The 21699-nt window shown below is 38.7% G+C and overlaps 1 pseudogene; it reads left to right on the forward strand.

The window, feature by feature from the left end:
• The first annotated feature begins 2934 nt into the window (after positions 1-2934).
• Positions 2935-5101, forward strand: LOC102485601 (heat shock protein HSP 90-beta pseudogene; annotated as a pseudogene).
• The last annotated feature ends 16598 nt before the right edge of the window (positions 5102-21699 follow it).

Raw genomic sequence — 21699 nt, forward strand, 5'->3', positions numbered from 1 at the left:
AATATTATTGATGATAACATGCATGATTAAGCCACTATGCAGTCTATTCTAGATGGGAAACCACATTTAGTATGTTGTGATGATGCTCAGGGAATGAATGTTAAGTAATTTTTTAAAAAAAAAGTTGCAGGAGGAAAAAAAAAACAGTAAAACTGTTCATATAGAAATTTTTAAAAAAATGCATATTTGATGAGTGCAGTAAGCTATATAGTCCCAGCTAGGTACTACTTTATAGTATGTTCATTCTACTCACTGAGGTTTATGCCTAAAATCAGACTTGGGTTCATGAATAGGTATATATCAGCTGTGCTAGCTATTGGATATATTTAGACTAAGTTCATTAGCAAATCAATTAAATGGAGGGGAAAGGCATAGAAAGCAACCATGGATACCAGAGACAATGTGGGAGGAGGGTGGGACATGGCAGAGGGTGAGGGATAGAGAATCCAGGATGGCAAAACAAAAAACAAAGTATATAAGACATAAGAATTAGAAAATTATTTGCTGATAACATGTATGTTGATGTGCTTGATTGAACCAATATACAGTGTATTTTGGATGGAAAATTCATTTGTATGCTGTATTAATGTAAAAATAAATAAATTTAAAGAGAAGGAAAAAAAAAGAAAGAAAGAACAGTCCCATTTGGGGAAAAAATTGTAGAAAGAATATTCTAAAAATCACTGCAATGACAAGAAATGGTAAGAGTTCTTTTGAGCTCCTTTGAGTCTCTACAGAAGATTTGTACTGTCCACAACCTAAATCTTAAATTTATTCTGGGATTACTTCCCTGAAGTTTTTGGGCAGCTGTTCCTAATAATTATGGCTAATTATGGTTGAGTGTGGGACACCTCGTGGTAGAAAAATTAATACTCGCTTTATGGGTCAGATTGTCTTATGTTGTTATTAAAAAACTTTTTCTAATAGTCACCCTCAACCATGATAAAATAGGAAATTGCAGATCCACTTTATTAATGCAATTAATGATAGAGGAGGACTACTTATTATATTCAGAATTTCTAATATTCACAGTGACAACCTAGTGGAAAACACAATTATTCTTGACTATGTATACAACTAAGATTGTCTTGAGTATGTCTAATAGAAGAGAGAAAAGACATTGAAGGGAAGGGAAAGGAAAGGGGCAGAAAAAAAAGAAAAGAAAGATATTCTTTTTGATCCCTGAGTATTATGGAACTAATATTATTAAAATTTAATTTTAAAATCTACATGTGCTTTTGTATAAGGTGAAAGAAAAACTCTAATGCCCATCAAATATGTTTCTTTAAAGAATTCAATGAAAATACATATAATGAACGCTCTGAACTAATTGGATAAAATAAAATATATAGGCAACAACACACTTCCAATAATTCCAACAGATATTCTTGTATGTAACAGTAAATATTCATTAATCTGCATGCATTTACAGAGTGAACAATGTCTTTACTATGGAAGAATGTTTGTGTTTTATTAACATGAGAATTTATGAATTATAACAATATTTTGTACTTAAATAAATATTTGCAGATTTTGTTGTGTCTAATTAATTTAATCATTAAAAGATCAGATGAAAAATAAAAATTATGGGACCAGCAGGTGGCATGGTGATTAAGGTGTTGGATTCCCACATGGCCAACTGCTGTTCAAGTCCTGGCCCAGTGACTTGAAAATCCACAATAGATAAATAATAAATGTTTAATAAATTATATGCATGATTCCTAAATGTTATAATAGAAAATCCACTTTCTGTCTCCTGCATCTATTTATATTTACTTTATTTCATTATGGTAGTTTGACTATTAATACTCTCGTTTGCTCTTTCTTAATTTGCCATTAAGTTTTGAGGTCTTCCTTTTAGGCATACAACCATAAATAAAATGAAATTCTCCCTTAAGTGAAAGGGCGCCTGCTGGATGATCTTATTAATTTGTCGCTTGTTCTGATATATTCCTCATGCTACTGTAGACTATAGAGGATCAAACATTGCAATGTTTGCTTTCATATAAGGGCTCCCCATATTAATAGGCCTAGAAAATCCTTTTGATGCAACAGATTGCTGTTCTAATAACAAACTGATAAAAAAATGTGTTTTTAAAAGTCATTCGTCACATTATTCTTATACTTTAGAGACAGGGTCTTACTATTTTCTCCTTGCTAACCTCAAATTTGTAATCTTCCTGCTTCAGTCCCCTGATTAGCCTAGATTATGGACATGCCTCCCCATGTCTCTCTGATTCCATATTTTTACATCACTATTTAATTTGGTGCCTTCCTTATATCAGGTTCTACATTAAGCGATTCATATTAAATTATATTTAATTCTTATGAGAACCAAATAGATGAAGTATCAACAGGCTCATGTTACAGATAAAGCATCAGAAAGGCATTCCAACTATCTGTATCTCCACAAAACCAGAAATAGTAATAGAACCAAACTTTTAACTTAAAAAACTGTACTTTTTCCAACAAAGCAGTGAATAACAATACACATAACTAACAAAGAATAAAGATACTTGTTTAGGTAAGATAATTCACATAAAGCCCTTAGTGTGGCACCTAATTCAATCACGTAATTAAAAAAAGTGGCCATAAATTATACTTGAGAGGTCATAAAAATTGGATTTTGCAGATATATTAATCAGAAAAAGCTAATTATTTTAAACTCACATCCAAAAATCTCAGTTTTTTAACAAAAGAAAAGTTTAATTTCTGCACCCATCATAGTTTAATAGTGATCATCAGGGTCAAGATAAGAGGTGGAGGCTCCCATCCACACAGTTAATCAGGGACTTAGGTTCCTTCTACAAAGTAGATCTTAAATCTTTGGATTCAGTCTCATGAGTCACCACTGCACAGCCAAGGCACTGCGTGTGAACTGGACCCGGTCCTGGCCCACTCTGCTCCTGAGTACTTGCCTTTCTTACTCTCAAGATGCCCGAGAAAGTATACCATGACAAGGAGGAGGTGGAGACTTTTGCATTTCAGGCAGAAATTTCCCAACTCATGTCCCTGATCATCAACACCTTCTATTCTAACAAGGAAATTTTCCTCCAGGAGTTGATCTCTAATGCTTCTGATGCCCTGGACAAGATTCGCTATGAGAGCTTGAAGATCCGCCCAAGTTGGACAGTGGTAAAGAGCTGAAAATTGACATCATCCTCAATCCTCAGGAACTTACCTTAACTTTGGTGGACACAGGCATTGGCATGACCAAAGCTGATCTCATAAATAGTTTGGGAACCATTGAAAAGTCTGGTACTAAAGCTATTATGGAGGCTCTTCAGGCTGGCACAGACATCTCCATGATTGGGCAGTTTGGTGTTGGTTTTTATTCTGCCTATCTGGTGACAGAGAAAGTAGTTGTGATCACAAAGCACAACAATGATGAACAGTATGCCTGGGAGTCTTCTGCTGGGGGTTCCTTCACTGTGCATGCTGATCATGGTGAGCCTATTGGTCTGGGTACTAAAGTGATCCTCCACCTTAAAGAAGATCAGACAGAATATTTAGAGGAGAGGCAGGTAAAAGAAGTGGTGAAGAAGCACTCACAGTTCATAGGCTATCCAATCACCCTTTATTTGGAGAAGGAATGAGAGAAGGAAATCAGTGATGATGAAGCAGAGGAAGAGAAAGGTGAGACAGAGGAGGAAGACAAAGATGATGAAGAGAAGCCCAATATTGAAGATATGGGCTCTGATGAGGAAGATGACAGTGGTAAGGACAAGAAAAAGAAGACCAAGAAGATTAAGGAGAAGTACATTGATCAGGAAGGACTGAACAAGACCAAGCCCATTTGGACCACAAACCCTGATGATATCACCCAGGAGGAATATGGAGAGTTCTACAAGAGCCTTGCCAATGACTGGGGAGACCATTTGGCTGCCAAGCACTTCACTGTGGAAGGCCAGTTGCAATTTGGGCATTTCTATTTATCCCTCACCAGGCTCCCTTTGATCTCTTTGAGAAGAAAAAGAAAAAGAACAACATCAAATTCTATGTGCGTTGTGTGTTCATCATGGACAGCTGCGATGAACTGATACCACAGTATCTTAACTTCATCTGTGCTGTGGTTGACTATGAGGACCTGCCCCGAACATCTCCTGAGAAATGCTCCAGCAGAGCAAAATCATGAAAGTCATTCTCAAAAACATTTTTAAGAGGTGCCTTGAGCTCTTCTCTGAGCAGGCAGAAGACAAGGAGAACTACAAGAAATTCTATGAGGCATTCTCTAAAAACCTCAAGTTTGGAATCTGGGAGGACTCCATTAACTGGCGATGCCTTTCTGAGCTGTTGCACTGTCACACTTCCCAGTCTGGAGATGAGATGACTTCCCTGTCAGAACATGTCTTTTGATTAAAGAGACACAGAAGTCCATCTACTACATGACTGGGGAGAGCAAAGAGCAAGTGGCCAACTCCGTTTTTGTGGAGCGGGTGCGGAAGCCAGGCTTTGAGGTGGTGTATGTAACTGAACTTATTGACAAGTACTGCATGCAGCAGCTCAAGGAGTTTGATGGGAAAAGCCTGGTCTTGGTTACCAAGGAGGGCCTGGAGTTACCTGAGGATGAAAGGAGAAGAAGATGGAGGAGAGTAAGGCCAATTTTGAGAACCTATGCAAACTGATGAAAGAAATTTTCGATAAGAAGATTGAGAAGGTGACACTCTCAAACAGGCTTGTGTCTTCACCCTGCTGCATTGTGACCAGCTCCTACAGCTGGACAGCCAACATGGAGCAGATCATGAAAGCCCAGGCACTTCAGAACAACTCTGCAATGGGCTACATGATGGCCAAAAAGCACCTGGAGATCAACCCCGACCACCCCATAGTAGACATGCTGTGGCATGAGACTGAGGCAGACAAGAATGACAAAGCTGTCAAGGACCTGGTGGTGCTGCTGTTTGAAACTGCCCTGCTCTCTTCTGGCTTCTCCCTCGAGGATCCCCAGACCCACTCCAGCTGCATCTACCACATGATCGAGCTGGACCTGGGCTTTGATGAAGATGAGGTGACAACAGAGGAAACCAGTGCTGCTGTTCCTGATGAGATTCCCTCTCTTGAGGGTGGTGAGGGTGCATCATGCATGGAGGAAGTGGAGTAGGAGTTACTGAGAAACCTCATATCCTCTGTATAGTGCCCCCGTGGCTCCCACAGCAGCCCTGAGTGGCCCTGTCTCACTTGACTCCCTCTGCTTATGTCTATAGTGTTTGTTTTTTCCCATCCTTGTCTAAGACAGGAAATAAAGGCCTCAAGTGCCATCTCCTTCCAACCTTGACAATACAGTTGAACGTTGTGTATTATGGGTTTTTTGTTTAAACTAAAGTATGCAAAATAAAGATGATGCAGTTTTATACACACACATGCACGCACACACACACACACCTCTTTGGATTAATGAACTGGAAAATTTTGTCTTTACCCATAGCTAGGGAATCACAGAGAAGCTCAGGGATATTGTGGAGGTCAGGCCTGGGAGTAGCACATACAACTTCTACACACGTTACATTAGCCAGAACTCAGTCTCGTGGCCTGACTTGCACTGTGAGAAAATCTGAGGATCAGTCAGCAGTGTGAGCCTCTACAAAGGGACATTAAAAATTTTTTTGGAAAAGGAAATTAAAGTTCAAATTTATTTTGTTATAAGAACATTTAAAATCTATGCATAACTTTTTCATATTAATTTTCCAAAAAGTTTTTGAAGACTCTTTATAGTTTTGTCTCTGCATCCATAAGCAAAATACAACAACATCAAAATGAGTGAAGACTGGATTTTTGGCAGTGAAGTCAAAATCACAATGAATAGGGATAAGGTTAAAGGTCAGAAAAAAAAATTCTCCTTTTGAGAAGAAACTTAGTTTTAATTTCAAAATTGTAAAATGAACTACCAAATATTATGCATTTATTTTAGCATTAGAAATGTCTTACCAATTTGTCTTCCTTTGCAATGCAGGGTGGGCTAAGTTTGAGTGTTTTAATTACAATAGTGATTTTGTAGCACATTTTAATAAAACTGGAGCTCTTCATAAGTTTCCAAAGTATGACATGGTTTTAAGACACTATTAACTCACACCTCGTTAAATGTAAAGATTATGAAATAAGAACTCTCTTTAGGAACAAAGAACTAAATTTCTTAAAATTAGAAATTGTGTTATTTTTGAAAGAACAAAAAAGACTAATGATACTATCTCATGCTCAAACATAGTAGAAATAGCAAATGAAAAATTGTCGTACTCTAACTTTGCCAATGTATACAATTTTGGAGATCTATTACCACACCCTGTTTACTGTCCCTGGCCTGGTTTCAACTGGTGACTGCCAATTCCTTCTGAAACAGTCAGAAACTTGTGGCAACTTTATTACAAATGGTCTTTTTTCCATGGAATATTTTATACCATATTTTTTCTATGCCATGACTTGGAACTTTTGTTCCAAGATGGCGGCTGTTTGACAGCTTTGCCATTGCACTTAGCTACTAAGTTTTCAGAGAAAGGCAATTTATAATTTTAGTACTGTTGACTCTTTTAAGTCGAATACCAAATTTTATTCATCTGAAAATTTGTCCTTTGACTCCTGAGTATTTCTGGCTTATCTTCTATGTTATGTGCAGAAATATAGCTTGCATAGATCCTGTCTCCCAACTTATATACTTATGAGGAATGCAAGCAAGTAATCAGGTAAATAAAATAAAATCCAGTCTGTGAAAAATGTTATAAAAGACATGATCAGAGTTTCTGGGTATTTTCATAATAACAATTCAGTCTTTAAAATAGAAGAAAAAAATCTCAGGACTGGCAGGTGATGTGGTTAGAGTACTGGACTCCCACATGGCCAACCATAGTTCTAGTCCTGTGTAGGGCCACATTTGGAGAGAGACCCTGAGATACTCTGAGCAAACAGCACCTGTCCTTTTGGGCTTTGGCAGAACATTGCAACTTGCATCTGTAAGATTCTTTAGTCTTCACTGGGCGTGGTGGTGCCCACCTTATGGAGAGATTCTTTAGCCTTCTGTTTCTTTCCCATACCTGCAGCTAGGCTTCTCTCCATTAGAAAAGAAGATAATGGGATTTCCTCTTGATGGGATTATCACGAAGGGATACACCTGGCCCAGTATGTCTAAGCCCTTATAGATTTGTTACCTGCTTCTTACTGCCCATAAAATATCAACATATCTATCCAATGTCATAAAATATACCTATGTAGTGTCACCTTTTACTATAAATAAAGATGCCCAATTTGTCTGGGTGGCTCAAGTTATGGCACAAGTTGCTTGGGCTACCTAGGCTCAGGCTGCCTGTGTCCACTTCTACTATCTGTCTGTCTCATTCTTTCTAATTCCCCAGTCCTCTCAAGATGAAGGGCTTCCTCTTTCTCTTCCTCACCATCAGCCCCCTAATCATGATTCAGCTTGAGCCAAGCCCTGGGGCAGATGCTGACAGTCCTGGACCTGACAGCTTGCTTTCTCACTTTCCCTCTCTCTCTCTCTGTCTCTGTCTAGTCAAACTATACAATAATAATAATAAAAATAATAATAATTGCAAATAAAATTAAATATTTTAAAAGTAAAGAAAGAAAGAGAGGAAGAAAAGAAAAAATTTGAAGGAGCTACTTTAAGATGGTTGAGCTAGGAATACCCCGATGCAGGTGGGGTTGAAACTGACACTCAGATGATGAGAAAGAGCCATTTATACGAAAGGACAAGAAAAGAGAAACTTTGAAGACCCTGAGATGGGTGAGTTGGGTGTGTGACTAGTGCAGTGAGTCAGTAGCTGGGGACATGAAGCAACTAGGACAGAAAAAAGAACTAGACCCTTCAGTGTCCTCTCAGTCATGGGAAGTCATTGAAGGATGTGATGTTGGAAATATCTTGTTCCTGTGATGTGACTTATATTTTTAAAAGATCATTTTTGTGGCTCAACGGGAGAACAGATAAGGAAGGATAAAAGTAGGAATTGAAAGAGCAGTTAGCAAATGCTCCAGGCAAAATAAAACTATGTCTTGTGTCATGGTAGTGAGAATGGAGGTGGGGGGAAGTGAGTATGAGATGTTTAGAGGCGTGTCGGAGAGAGGACAATGTGAGGATGTGAGGTCTGAGAGGAGTGAGGTGTCAAAGGTGACTCTTAGGTTCCTGGCGGGCAGTTCGGTAGATGATGACGTCATTTACTAAAATCTAGATGATTATGCTAGGAGCAGTCTGGGAGGGTCAAACTACATTTTGGGATAAGCTGGGATACCTCGAGCAATTTATGTTCCCTCAAGACAGTCAGTGCAGATTTCAAATATGCAGTTGGACGAAAGCCTGAATCTGGGAGGAAAGTTTGGACTAAAGACATAATTAGCATTTATCAGATTATAGATGGTATCTGCATTCATGGGAATGTGTGAAATCAACTGCTGAAAAGCATGTAGGAGTAAGAAGAGTGTGTATAACCTAGCTGTGAGAAACTTCAATATTTAAAGGATAAGTAAAGGAGAGGCTTATACATAAAAGGTTACATCCAAATGGGAAATGCTTGTGAGTAAAAAACATTGCCGTGAAATTAACCACATTTTCTCTTTGCTAGGAATGATCTTAACGTGGATGCTTACAAAAATGGAGTATGTGATTCCGTGTGCCCACCAGCTATCTGGATCAGGTTCCTTAATGCAAAAGTCATATATAAGATGCTGTTTTAATGTTTGTAGCAGACTTCTAACCTAATGTGTCTTCTAATGTCCATGTGCATTAAGATTTCCATAAAGCCGTTACCATTTTTATTTATTTTGTCTGGATATAGAGCAGACAGCGTGTCATGTTATACATATTGCTAAAATTCCTGCAGCTTGATGTCTACAGATTTGTGAATTTTGAATGATTGGAACTTCATGAATATCTTGAGGTTGGATGTTTTGTCTCGTTCAAACCCCGGATATCATGTTTTTGCAGTTTAATCTATTTCTTGAGAAGACAGAATTGTTTAGATTTCAGCTATATGTAAAATTGTCAGAAAGAAGAGAAATTAAACATACAGAGAAACAAAGGTAACACGTCTTGAAAAATACTAGGAAAACCTTCAAGTAACTAGACAAAGGCACTCAGAGTGTTTTATTTTTAATCAAAATTCTAAAGCGTGAAAGATAACCTTTGAAGAAAATGGATACTAGTGGTTAGACATAATTTCTAATGCTCCAGTTTTTAAGAAAGCACATGTCAAAAATATTTATATAAGAAATACGGTTAATAATATCATGCGGAAATAAACACGTATACAGATATTTTGATTTTGATGACTTTTCATCTCTTATATCGTCCTCATTAAGAACCCTATTATTCACACCTGCCAAGCTAATAGGCAAAAAAGTCAACTTGCCCTTGAACACCAAGTACTATCAGCTTGAGCCAAGCCCTGGGGCAGATGCTGACAGTCCTGGACCTGACAGCTTGCTTTCTCACTTTCCCTCTCTCTCTCTCTGTCTCTGTCTAGTCAAACTATACAATAATAATAATAAAAATAATAATAATTGCAAATAAAATTAAATATTTTAAAAGTAAAGAAAGAAAGAGAGGAAGAAAAGAAAAAATTTGAAGGAGCTACTTTAAGATGGTTGAGCTAGGAATACCCCGATGCAGGTGGGGTTGAAACTGACACTCAGATGATGAGAAAGAGCCATTTATACGAAAGGACAAGAAAAGAGAAACTTTGAAGACCCTGAGATGGGTGAGTTGGGTGTGTGACTAGTGCAGTGAGTCAGTAGCTGGGGACATGAAGCAACTAGGACAGAAAAAAGAACTAGACCCTTCAGTGTCCTCTCAGTCATGGGAAGTCATTGAAGGATGTGATGTTGGAAATATCTTGTTCCTGTGATGTGACTTATATTTTTAAAAGATCATTTTTGTGGCTCAACGGGAGAACAGATAAGGAAGGATAAAAGTAGGAATTGAAAGAGCAGTTAGCAAATGCTCCAGGCAAAATAAAACTATGTCTTGTGTCATGGTAGTGAGAATGGAGGTGGGGGGAAGTGAGTATGAGATGTTTAGAGGCGTGTCGGAGAGAGGACAATGTGAGGATGTGAGGTCTGAGAGGAGTGAGGTGTCAAAGGTGACTCTTAGGTTCCTGGCGGGCAGTTCGGTAGATGATGACGTCATTTACTAAAATCTAGATGATTATGCTAGGAGCAGTCTGGGAGGGTCAAACTACATTTTGGGATAAGCTGGGATACCTCGAGCAATTTATGTTCCCTCAAGACAGTCAGTGCAGATTTCAAATATGCAGTTGGACGAAAGCCTGAATCTGGGAGGAAAGTTTGGACTAAAGACATAATTAGCATTTATCAGATTATAGATGGTATCTGCATTCATGGGAATGTGTGAAATCAACTGCTGAAAAGCATGTAGGAGTAAGAAGAGTGTGTATAACCTAGCTGTGAGAAACTTCAATATTTAAAGGATAAGTAAAGGAGAGGCTTATACATAAAAGGTTACATCCAAATGGGAAATGCTTGTGAGTAAAAAACATTGCCGTGAAATTAACCACATTTTCTCTTTGCTAGGAATGATCTTAACGTGGATGCTTACAAAAATGGAGTATGTGATTCCGTGTGCCCACCAGCTATCTGGATCAGGTTCCTTAATGCAAAAGTCATATATAAGATGCTGTTTTAATGTTTGTAGCAGACTTCTAACCTAATGTGTCTTCTAATGTCCATGTGCATTAAGATTTCCATAAAGCCGTTACCATTTTTATTTATTTTGTCTGGATATAGAGCAGACAGCGTGTCATGTTATACATATTGCTAAAATTCCTGCAGCTTGATGTCTACAGATTTGTGAATTTTGAATGATTGGAACTTCATGAATATCTTGAGGTTGGATGTTTTGTCTCGTTCAAACCCCGGATATCATGTTTTTGCAGTTTAATCTATTTCTTGAGAAGACAGAATTGTTTAGATTTCAGCTATATGTAAAATTGTCAGAAAGAAGAGAAATTAAACATACAGAGAAACAAAGGTAACACGTCTTGAAAAATACTAGGAAAACCTTCAAGTAACTAGACAAAGGCACTCAGAGTGTTTTATTTTTAATCAAAATTCTAAAGCGTGAAAGATAACCTTTGAAGAAAATGGATACTAGTGGTTAGACATAATTTCTAATGCTCCAGTTTTTAAGAAAGCACATGTCAAAAATATTTATATAAGAAATACGGTTAATAATATCATGCGGAAATAAACACGTATACAGATATTTTGATTTTGATGACTTTTCATCTCTTATATCGTCCTCATTAAGAACCCTATTATTCACACCTGCCAAGCTAATAGGCAAAAAAGTCAACTTGCCCTTGAACACCAAGTACTATTTTCAGATCCTGGAGCTTTCTCACTAATTTAATCCATTTTGCATGCTTCTGATATGCCTCTTAGAAGATCGATCTGCCTATATGCTTTTCTTCAAATTTATTTACTAGCATCCTCATTTATGAGTTTGGCATTCAAAGCCTTGTACAGTCTTGACATATCTCACTTTAAATCTGTTTCTCCCTTTCTGAGGCAAACTCTGTGTTATCGGATGCCTAATATCGTCTTGGTTCATAAGGTATTTCATGCAATTCTTATCTTAAAATATTTTTTACTTATTTTTATCTTTACAATGTGATCACCCCACTGTGTAATCTACGCAGTGCCATGGCTTTCCTTGTTTTTTTATTCAAGAAAAGGGCAAGATTGGGCCTTATGTGTATTTGTCTCAAATGTATTAGCAAGACTAGTGCCATATTAGAGATGGAGGGTTATGAGTAACCATTTTTTTGGTCAGTGAAATCACTAGTATAAAGGATGTTTTTTTGTGTGTTCGTTTTCCTTTTGCTAGAGGGTGCATGATCTCACACGGAAAGGGCAGAGAGACAGAGAAGGAGAAGGAGAGGGAACCCCCGCAATGGAGCGTAGTTACCTGCAATCCCCTCTCCTCCATTTCACTATCCTATCAGGACTTTGGACATGCACGCACTCGCACCTGGCGTGTTTTTCAAGCTACTAGGGCCAAGATTCAACCCGCATGGTCAGCCGTGTGAGATCTGGCTCCTTTCATGTCTAGGATATGGGAAAAATCTTAACAGAATGCTTTTGATGAAAGGGGATAAAAAAAGTGATCAGAGTGGCTTGTCATATTAGACTCAAAATTTGGTGTATCAGCCTTCATGTTTTCTATATTATAAATACGCACCCTCCCAGATTAGCATGGTAGTCACCTCCTAAATTATATTTTTTAAAAATAGTTTTATAAGTAGAAATTGCTGGGGTCTACCCCTGGTGCATTGGTTAAAATTATTCATTCCCACGTGACCTGTGTGATTGAAGTCCCAGATCCAGTGTCTTGTGAAACATGCTAGGTGCATGTGTGTGCATCTCAAAATCCCAAAAGGAAGAGATGGCTGAGAAGGGATTGTGTGTGATCATTCTCCATGTGAGGTGCTTTCTCACCATCCCTTTCGCTCTCACTCTGTCTCATGCCCTCTGACAAATTATAAAGAAAAGAAAAGGAAAGGAAAGAAAAGGAAAGAGGAAAAAGAGGAGAATAGAAGAGAGAAGAAGAGAAGAGGAAAGAGAAGAGAATAAGAGAGAAGAAGAGAAGAGAAGAGAAGAGAAGAGAAGAGAAGAGAAGAGAGAAGAGGGAAGAGAAGAGAGAAGAGGGAAGAGAAGAGGAAAGAACAGAGAAGAGAAGAGGAGAGGAGAGGAGAGGAGGGGAGAGGAGAGGAGAGGAGAGAAGAGAAGAGAAGAGAAGAGAGAAGAGGGAAGAGAAGAGGAAAGAACAGAGAAGAGAAGAGGAGAGGAGAGGAGAGGAGGGGAGAGGAGAGGAGAGGAGAGAAGAGAAGAGAAGAGAAGAGAGAAGAGGGAAGAGAAGAGGAAAGAACAGAGAAGAGAAGAGGAGAGGAGAGGAGAGGAGGGGAGAGGAGAGGAGAGGAGAGAAGAGAAGAGAAGAGAAGAGAGAAGAGGGAAGAGAAGAGGAAAGAACAGAGAAGAGAAGAGGAGAGGAGAGGAGAGGAGGGGAGAGGAGAGGAGAGGAGAGAAGAGAAGAGAAGAGAAGAGAGAAGAGGGAAGAGAAGAGGAAAGAACAGAGAAGAGAAGAGGAGAGGAGAGGAGAGGAGGGGAGAGGAGAGGAGAGGAGAGAAGAGAAGAGAAGAGAAGAGAGAAGAGGGAAGAGAAGAGGAAAGAACAGAGAAGAGAAGAGGAGAGGAGAGGAGAGGAGGGGAGAGGAGAGGAGAGGAGAGAAGAGAAGAGAAGAGAAGAGAGAAGAGGGAAGAGAAGAGGAAAGAACAGAGAAGAGAAGAGGAGAGGAGAGGAGAGGAGGGGAGAGGAGAGGAGAGGAGAGAAGAGAAGAGAAGAGAAGAGAGAAGAGGGAAGAGAAGAGGAAAGAACAGAGAAGAGAAGAGGAGAGGAGAGGAGAGGAGGGGAGAGGAGAGGAGAGGAGAGAAGAGAAGAGAAGAGAAGAGAGAAGAGGGAAGAGAAGAGGAAAGAACAGAGAAGAGAAGAGGAGAGGAGAGGAGAGGAGGGGAGAGGAGAGGAGAGGAGAGAAGAGAAGAGAAGAGAAGAGAGAAGAGGGAAGAGAAGAGGAAAGAACAGAGAAGAGAAGAGGAGAGGAGAGGAGAGGAGGGGAGAGGAGAGGAGAGGAGAGAAGAGAAGAGAAGAGAAGAGAGAAGAGGGAAGAGAAGAGGAAAGAACAGAGAAGAGAAGAGGAGAGGAGAGGAGAGGAGGGGAGAGGAGAGGAGAGGAGAGAAGAGAAGAGAAGAGAAGAGAGAAGAGGGAAGAGAAGAGGAAAGAACAGAGAAGAGAAGAGGAGAGGAGAGGAGAGGAGGGGAGAGGAGAGGAGAGGAGAGAAGAGAAGAGAAGAGAAGAGAGAAGAGGGAAGAGAAGAGGAAAGAACAGAGAAGAGAAGAGGAGAGGAGAGGAGAGGAGGGGAGAGGAGAGGAGAGGAGAGAAGAGAAGAGAAGAGAAGAGAGAAGAGGGAAGAGAAGAGGAAAGAACAGAGAAGAGAAGAGGAGAGGAGAGGAGAGGAGGGGAGAGGAGAGGAGAGGAGAGAAGAGAAGAGAAGAGAAGAGAGAAGAGGGAAGAGAAGAGGAAAGAACAGAGAAGAGAAGAGGAGAGGAGAGGAGAGGAGGGGAGAGGAGAGGAGAGGAGAGAAGAGAAGAGAAGAGAAGAGAGAAGAGGGAAGAGAAGAGGAAAGAACAGAGAAGAGAAGAGGAGAGGAGAGGAGAGGAGGGGAGAGGAGAGGAGAGGAGAGAAGAGAAGAGAAGAGAAGAGAGAAGAGGGAAGAGAAGAGGAAAGAACAGAGAAGAGAAGAGGAGAGGAGAGGAGAGGAGGGGAGAGGAGAGGAGAGGAGAGAAGAGAAGAGAAGAGAAGAGAGAAGAGAAGAGAAGAGAAAAGAGAAGAGAAGAAGAGAAGAGGAGACAAGAGGAGACAAGAGGAGAGGAGAAGAGAGAAAGAAAAGAAAAAAAAAGGAATCACTTGGTCAATTTCTGGTTTTTAAAAACAGGAGAATCTCCTAATGTGTGCAATATGTACAACAATAATCTCATTTAGGTTTTAGGGGGTTGGAAAGATAATTAGATCACAGAATTTCAGGAGATGCTTTTTTCTTATCTCTCTTCAGTTTATCCAAAATCCATTTTTAAGGAATAGGCATTTTAAACTGAGACCTCCCTCTTCTATGACAATGCAAAACATACACAATTCATTCATAATTTATAATCTTGGGAAATGTAGATGTTTTGTGGCAATGCCTGTTTTTATTTATTTTTGTTTGTTTTATTTTATTTTCAAATGTGGTTAAGAAACATGGCCTTACGATGTCCTTTGAGCTTTAAAGGCATCAGGGTTCTTTCTCTGTCCCTAACCAATTTAAAAATTTTGAGACTATTCAATGCTTTATTTCCCCAAATTGCTATTTCCCTGATCAAAATAATACCAAGTATACATACAGATCAAGGAGGGCAGGATAGAGCCTTCACTTTCCTTGAAATATAAAAATCTCAACTGAAAGATGTTTGCAAAGGGATTAGAACTGACATTAGAAGCAAGGACTGATTGCTGTGACTAAAGTCTGGCCTGACGCTCCAAGGAAACAATGCTGTTGTCCCGGTCTGTTCCGGCCGTTTTCACAAAACCTTGGAGACTGTGACTTATGAACAACAAAAAAAATTTTTTTGAGAGTTTTTTTGCTATACGGTGCATGTGCTCGCCAGACAGACAGAGACACAGAGACAGAAAGAAAGAAATCACCCCCCAGGGGGGATGGTCACGCCGCAATCCCTTCTCTTCCATTCTCCTCTCGGGATCTTGGGCACGCACGCACACGTGCCCAGCGTGAGTTTTAAGCCACGGGGTCTGGGACGCGAACCACAGTTGACTACTTGGGAGTCCAGTGACATAGCCATTACTCTAACTGCTGGTTCCCAGAACAAAAATTTATTAACAGAAATATATTTCTTATAGTTTAGGAGGGAAGCTAAGGTACTGCTAGATTCAGTGCTCGATGTAAACTCACTTTCTCGTTCACGGAGGACACCTTTCTGTCCTTGGAAGGTTTCAGGTGTACCACAGCTTCTCTAGGGCTTTTCTAAGGGCACTAATCCCACTCACAAGGGCTCCACCCTTATACGCTAACCACCTTTCAACACTTGTGATTAGGTTTCTACATATGGAGTTGGGGATGTACACAAACGTTTAGACCATAGCAGACATGGATGTAGCTGCACTTGGGAAAACCTAAGAGAATCAGTCACTATCTGATATGGATGAAGACCTTTTAGATAAATGTGGACATTGATTCCTGGGTTCAAGAGGAGATTAGAGGTAAATGATTAAAAAAATTATAGAAAATACAGTGGCAGTGCCTTAAATGAATGCTACTAATAATAGAAACATTACTTTCTTGTCTGAGTAAGAGTAAGAATACTGAATCAGGAGCATCGGCCAATGGACATTCCTTCCTAGTGTGGGCAAGAGACCAGAAATGCAAGTTAGCACTATGCTATCCCATCCATCTCACTCCACTGGACTCTGAGTTATATTCTTTCTTTCTTTCAAGTTTATCTTTCATTACAAAGCTGTATGACCTTTCCTGTCAATGCAATCAACCAAGGTAGCTGGTCAGTAAGTGATCCAACGTGGCAAACCTTTCCACACCAAGGAAATTATATATTTTGACCACTCATACTGAATTTTGCTTTAATGCCAAGCTTTGCAGCTTGGATGTCAGAGCAGTGAAGTTGAAAATAAAATTAGGGGCCAAATGCCTAAACCCTCAAGAAATGTCATGGACAAGAAGGGAAAAAAGAGTATAAAGTTTTCCTTATTATTATTTTAATGTCTAAATACATGGATTTTGTTATCAGTTCACCGAAAATGGAATCACTGACCCTTGGACCAAATGCTTACGTTCAAGAAATGCCTTGAACTTTAAATACACTCCATATTCTTTTCTTATGGTTAATTTACTTACAGCTGTGTGCTGTTGCTTGTGAGTCCATACCCGGTTGAAAATTACAGACAAGGGCAGGGCAGAACCTAATTTTCTTAGTATTCAGACTTTATTGAGCAGACAACACAGCTTTCAAAAGAAACATGAACTTCTCCACTTTCTTATTCACTTCAGGGACAGAGTGATTGAATTGAAGGCAGAATTTAGAGTTTCCTCCAGTGGCCACAAAATAGCATTTTAAAATCTTGTAGTGTTTTGTTTTTGCTGCTGTTTTGATTTTTTTTTCCCCCTTTTCCTTGGCAGGCTTATGAATTTCTAAGTAGGCAGGTTCCACTGCCTCCTCATTTCTGCACTTATTAACAGTAAGGATGCATTAACTAGCTCTGCAGCTGTAAGGCATTCACATCACCTCTCTGGACCTTAGCCTTTTCACCGTAAACTGACAGAGTTGGACTAAACAATTCCCTGCTCTAGTGTTTGGTTTGTTTTCAGAATCTTTGTGGGTTTACTATTTGGATGCTCCCTTGTGGGGAGGTGAATCAGCAAGTTCATCGGCTGCAAGATGAATTCATATTGATTTGTGGAAGAGACTGTGGATGATGATAGTAGCCTACACTCCTGAGGACTAGTGTCTCTATTCCCCTGGGCTATCAGATGGCTTTTTCCTGCTTTCAGTTCAGTATTCTATAGACATAGTGCATTTTGGTATAATTTTTGAAAAGGAAATTTCATTATGTATGATTAGAAAATAAAACTTTCAGAAATTAAGTTTAGAAGCTGACCCAATAGAGCAATGGTTAAGATTCATACACTGGGAACCAGATCCCACATGGCTAACCATGGCTCAAATCCTAGCCCCAGCATCTTAAAAAATACTGCTGGGGGAACCAGCAGTTAGCGTAATGGCTATGTCGCTGGACTCCCACGTAGTCGACTGCGGTTCGTGTCCCAGACCCGGTGGCTTAAAACTCACACCGGGCGCGTGTGCGTGCGTGCCCAAGATCCCGAGAGGAGAATGGAGGAGAAGGGATTGCGGCGTGACCATCCCCCCTGGGGGGTGATTTCTCACTTTCTGTCTCTATGTCTCTCTCTCTCTGTCTGGCGAGCGCATGCGCCCTACAGTGAAAAATCTCTCAAAAAAAAAATACTGCTGGGTGCATGCAGGTACATGATTCAAATCCTGCTAACAAGGAGAAGTGGCAGAAAAGGAATTGCAGCATGACCATGCTCCACTGGGAAGAGCTCTCTTTCTCTTTCTCTCTTGCTCTCTCTGGCTCTGTCTCTGAGAATACACACATCCTCTAGAAATAAAAAAAAAAATAACATGAGAATCTTCATATCTTAGAATAGTAAGAAAATATTCATTTTAGATGCTGTATTATGTCAACTAACCAAACATATAATTATGGAGAAATTACTCCATTTTTGTAATATCTCCTTATTAGTATTTAATAGTGTGTTAAGTACGTTTAACATTATTTTTAACAATATCTTAAATTGTCTTATAGTAATATCAATGTATTATTAAATTGTTAATAAAATTAACTATTAAATTGTTAATGAGATTACTTATTTATTAATAACCTCTGTCTTAGTAAAATCACTTTTAAATTGTTAATGAAATAACTTTTATTTATTAATGATCTCTCTCAGTGAAATAGCTTTTGTTTATTAGTAAATATTACTCAGGCTAGTTTGAGTAGAATGAGTAATAAGACTTATGGGATGTGTTAATTTCCTTGGTCTACCATAACAAATTATCATAAACCAGGTGGCTTAACACACACAAATTTATTCTCTTCCAAGTCCAAAATCATGTCAACAAGACTACACTTTCTCTGAAATTTCAGGGAGAGGATTCTACTTTAACTTTCTTCCAGAAGGCAGCAGCTACCTAGAAATCTTTAAACTTTCTTGGCTTACCTGAGCATCATTCCAGTCTCTGCTTTGTCTTCTCATCTTTGTGTGTCTGTCTTCTCCTTTTTAATTGGCTATAATAACACCATCATTGGATTTAGGGCCTACCTTTATTCAAGATATTCTTATTCCAGTGTTTTTACCTTCTTTACATCTATGAACACTATTCCAAATAAGATCATATTCTGAGGTTCCGGGTGGATATACCTGTTGGGAGTCTCTGTTCAATCCACTATACAGGAAAGGTGAAGTAAAGAAACACCAACCGTACTTCAGAGTCATGAGCAATAAACAATTGAGACCCTCCTTGGAAGCAGAGTTCATTCCCTAAGTCATCCTTTCTCTGCTTCCAGGCCACGTGGATCCTTTTCTGCTTCTTTGTGCATGTCAGCTTTCATCATTTTCTCTGCAGTCTGGGTCTCCTTATGGCAGAAGAGGACCCTGTTGGTTTAAGTCTTACCTGTGTTTAACTCAAGAGAACAAAGAGGGGCTTTTAGGTCCAGCTATATATAGTTGTCAATAAGACCTACAAGCTGTGTACTTTTTCTTCTGAAAATAGAAATTAGTTCCTTGAGGAAAATTGGGGGAATATATCCTGAAAAGGAGTGTGTATGTGTGTTTAACGATAAAGAGGTGGTAGAGGACCCACCAAGGAACAAGGAAGAGACTATTTAGAAAACTTAACGGTAAGAGGGAAATCAGAAGTGATAGACTGGTTGAAAACTGAAATGCTCCAGGGACACAGAGTAATATATGATGAGCATAATTAAATAAAGTTCTCCTTTCCCCAAATTAGTGAGTTTTCAGAGTGTATGAAACTTGTATTTCATATACAAAATGCAAATACAAATGGTTGTAGAGAAGCCACACCTAAATCATAGCTTCCATCTCTCAGAAGGATGGGAGAATAAACAACTTGAGGAATCTTAGTGTAAATTTCAGGCAATAGATAAGCCTAAATAAGAAAAGCACAATAGGCTCAAATGTTAGAAAATAGAATTTCATGTAAAAAGTAGAAATTTCTTAGCATATGAAAAAGAAGGGTTATTGAAATAATGTTGAAATAAGGCTGTGCATATCAATGGAAGTAACTAGGATAAAAATGTGACAAGAAATGTTATATTATTATTGAAATAGTCTTAGAAGATAATTTCTTGTAGAGGCTTAAGAGCAAGTAGGGTGACCTGACACTTGATTATAATGGATTACATTAATTACTTGCATAAATTTACATCAACATGATATTAATAAAATTGTTGAGCTGGCCTCATGGACTGGGTATTTAAGAGGGTTGAATCCTACTTGACTAATCATGTGTGGTAAGTATCCCAACTCCAACAACTTGAAAAATATGATGACCTGTGTATGTGTGTGCCCCAAATCTCAGCAGAAGGAGAAATAGTGAAGGGATTGTGGCATGATCACACCCATTGAGAGAATGCTTTTTCCCAAACCCATCTCTCTCTCTGGTGAGCATACATACCCTCTAGCAAATTTTTAAAAGTTGTTATAGGTTATGGACTGAATTGTGACCCTCCAACATTCATATGTTCAAGCCCTAACCCCCAATATGACTGCATTTGGAAATAGGGCTTTTAGGAGGTAATTAAGATTAAATTAGGTCCTAAGATTGGAGTCCTGGTCTGGTAGAACTGATTACCTCAGAAGAAGAAGAAGAAGGAGAAGAAGAGCATGGCATCGCTCTTTATACCCAATGCGCAGATGAAAGGTCCTTAGAGCAATAAGGAAGCTATCTACAAGTCAGAAAGAAAGCCCTCATCAGAAAATGTACTGCAAAGTTTAATTTAAGCTGTCAGCCTTCTGAACTTTGAGAAAATACAGTTTTGTTATTTAAACCATAAGGTCTATAGGTTTTGTAAAGGCAGCCTGAGAAAAGTAGTACATATAACCATAATCATAATCATAATCACAAATATAAAAATGTACATTTGAATTTTTATACTATAAAATTATCTGGACATAGCTCTCATATTTAAAGTAAAGATATGAGGGCCAGCAAATGGCATGGTGGTTAAGGCACTGGATTCCCACAGCACTGGCTGACAGTGCAGTTCAAGTCCCAGACACAGTGACTTGAAAATGTCAGGGGATTGGGCTTGTGTGCCCAAAATTTTGAGAGGATAATGAAAGAAAAGGGATTGCAGTGTGGTCATCCATCCTGGAGGGTGATTTGTCATTCCCTGTCCTCTTTGGCCTATCTCTTTCTTGCCCTATAACTAAAACTAAAAACAAAACAAAACAAAAAAACAGGAGGAGAAAGCTATCACTTACTGACTTATGTAAATTTTTATTTTGGGAGTTTAGTAATTTGTGGGTAATTGGATTTTTGATCAGACAAAATTCAGACTCAAAATGACCACAATATGGGAGATTAGAAGAAAAAGAAAAAGCTATGGAGTGGAACATGTGATATAAAGTTGGACTTAGAGATCAGGAATACAATAACAACTCTTCATTCTCTTCTTGGATGTAACATTGTTAGTCTTTGGTTCTGAACAAGAATCAAGAAAGGCATTGATATCCACCCATAAGTTCTTAGGACATTTTTCCTGAATATGTGTTAAAAAAGCTGTGAATAAGTTAAAAAAAAAGAGATACTTTGATTTAGCAAGGTCCCATTTGATGTCAATCATGTCTGCCTATATCTTTGGATAATGTGACTTTGTAGAAATTATTTGTGTGTAGTATTGTTTTTTTTCTGCCGAATCCTAAATCCACCTTAAATAATATACTTTTCTATTATTTTAAAAACAATTTCTTATTTATATTCAATTATTGTAAGGTCTGTAGCATATAGAATGGTTTTTTAAAGTATACATGCAGTACATGACAATCAAATTAAGGATATTATCATAAACCATATACATCATTTTCAACATAGAACTTTACGTTCTTGTCTTTGTTAAGTGTTTTTTTCCCTGAGCACTTCACACCCACTCTCTACTATCCATTTAATCTTATACAGTCTCTGGTATCTATGCTTGTTCTCTCTATAATTGTTATTTTCAGATTTTTCGAGTGCAGACATTTTATATATATTGAGTGGCGATATGCAGTGTTTGTCTTTTATAGTCTGGCTTACTTCATTTAGCGTTAAATCTATATTCATCCACTTTGAATCAAATGACAGGCTCTCATTGGTCCTTAATGCTGACTAGTATTCCACAGTGTATATGTGCCACAATTTTCAATCTAGTCATCACACATTTTTCAGTCACATCCAATCTAACTTGGACAGTTAGCTTGATTTCATGTCTTAGCAACTGTGCATAATGCTGCAATAAGCATGGATGTGCAAGTGTCTTTCTAAC

The sequence above is a fragment of the Tupaia chinensis genome, unplaced genomic scaffold (assembly GCF_000334495.1).
Source record: "Tupaia chinensis unplaced genomic scaffold, TupChi_1.0 Scaffold145900_1, whole genome shotgun sequence".
NCBI lineage: Eukaryota > Metazoa > Chordata > Mammalia > Scandentia > Tupaiidae > Tupaia > Tupaia belangeri.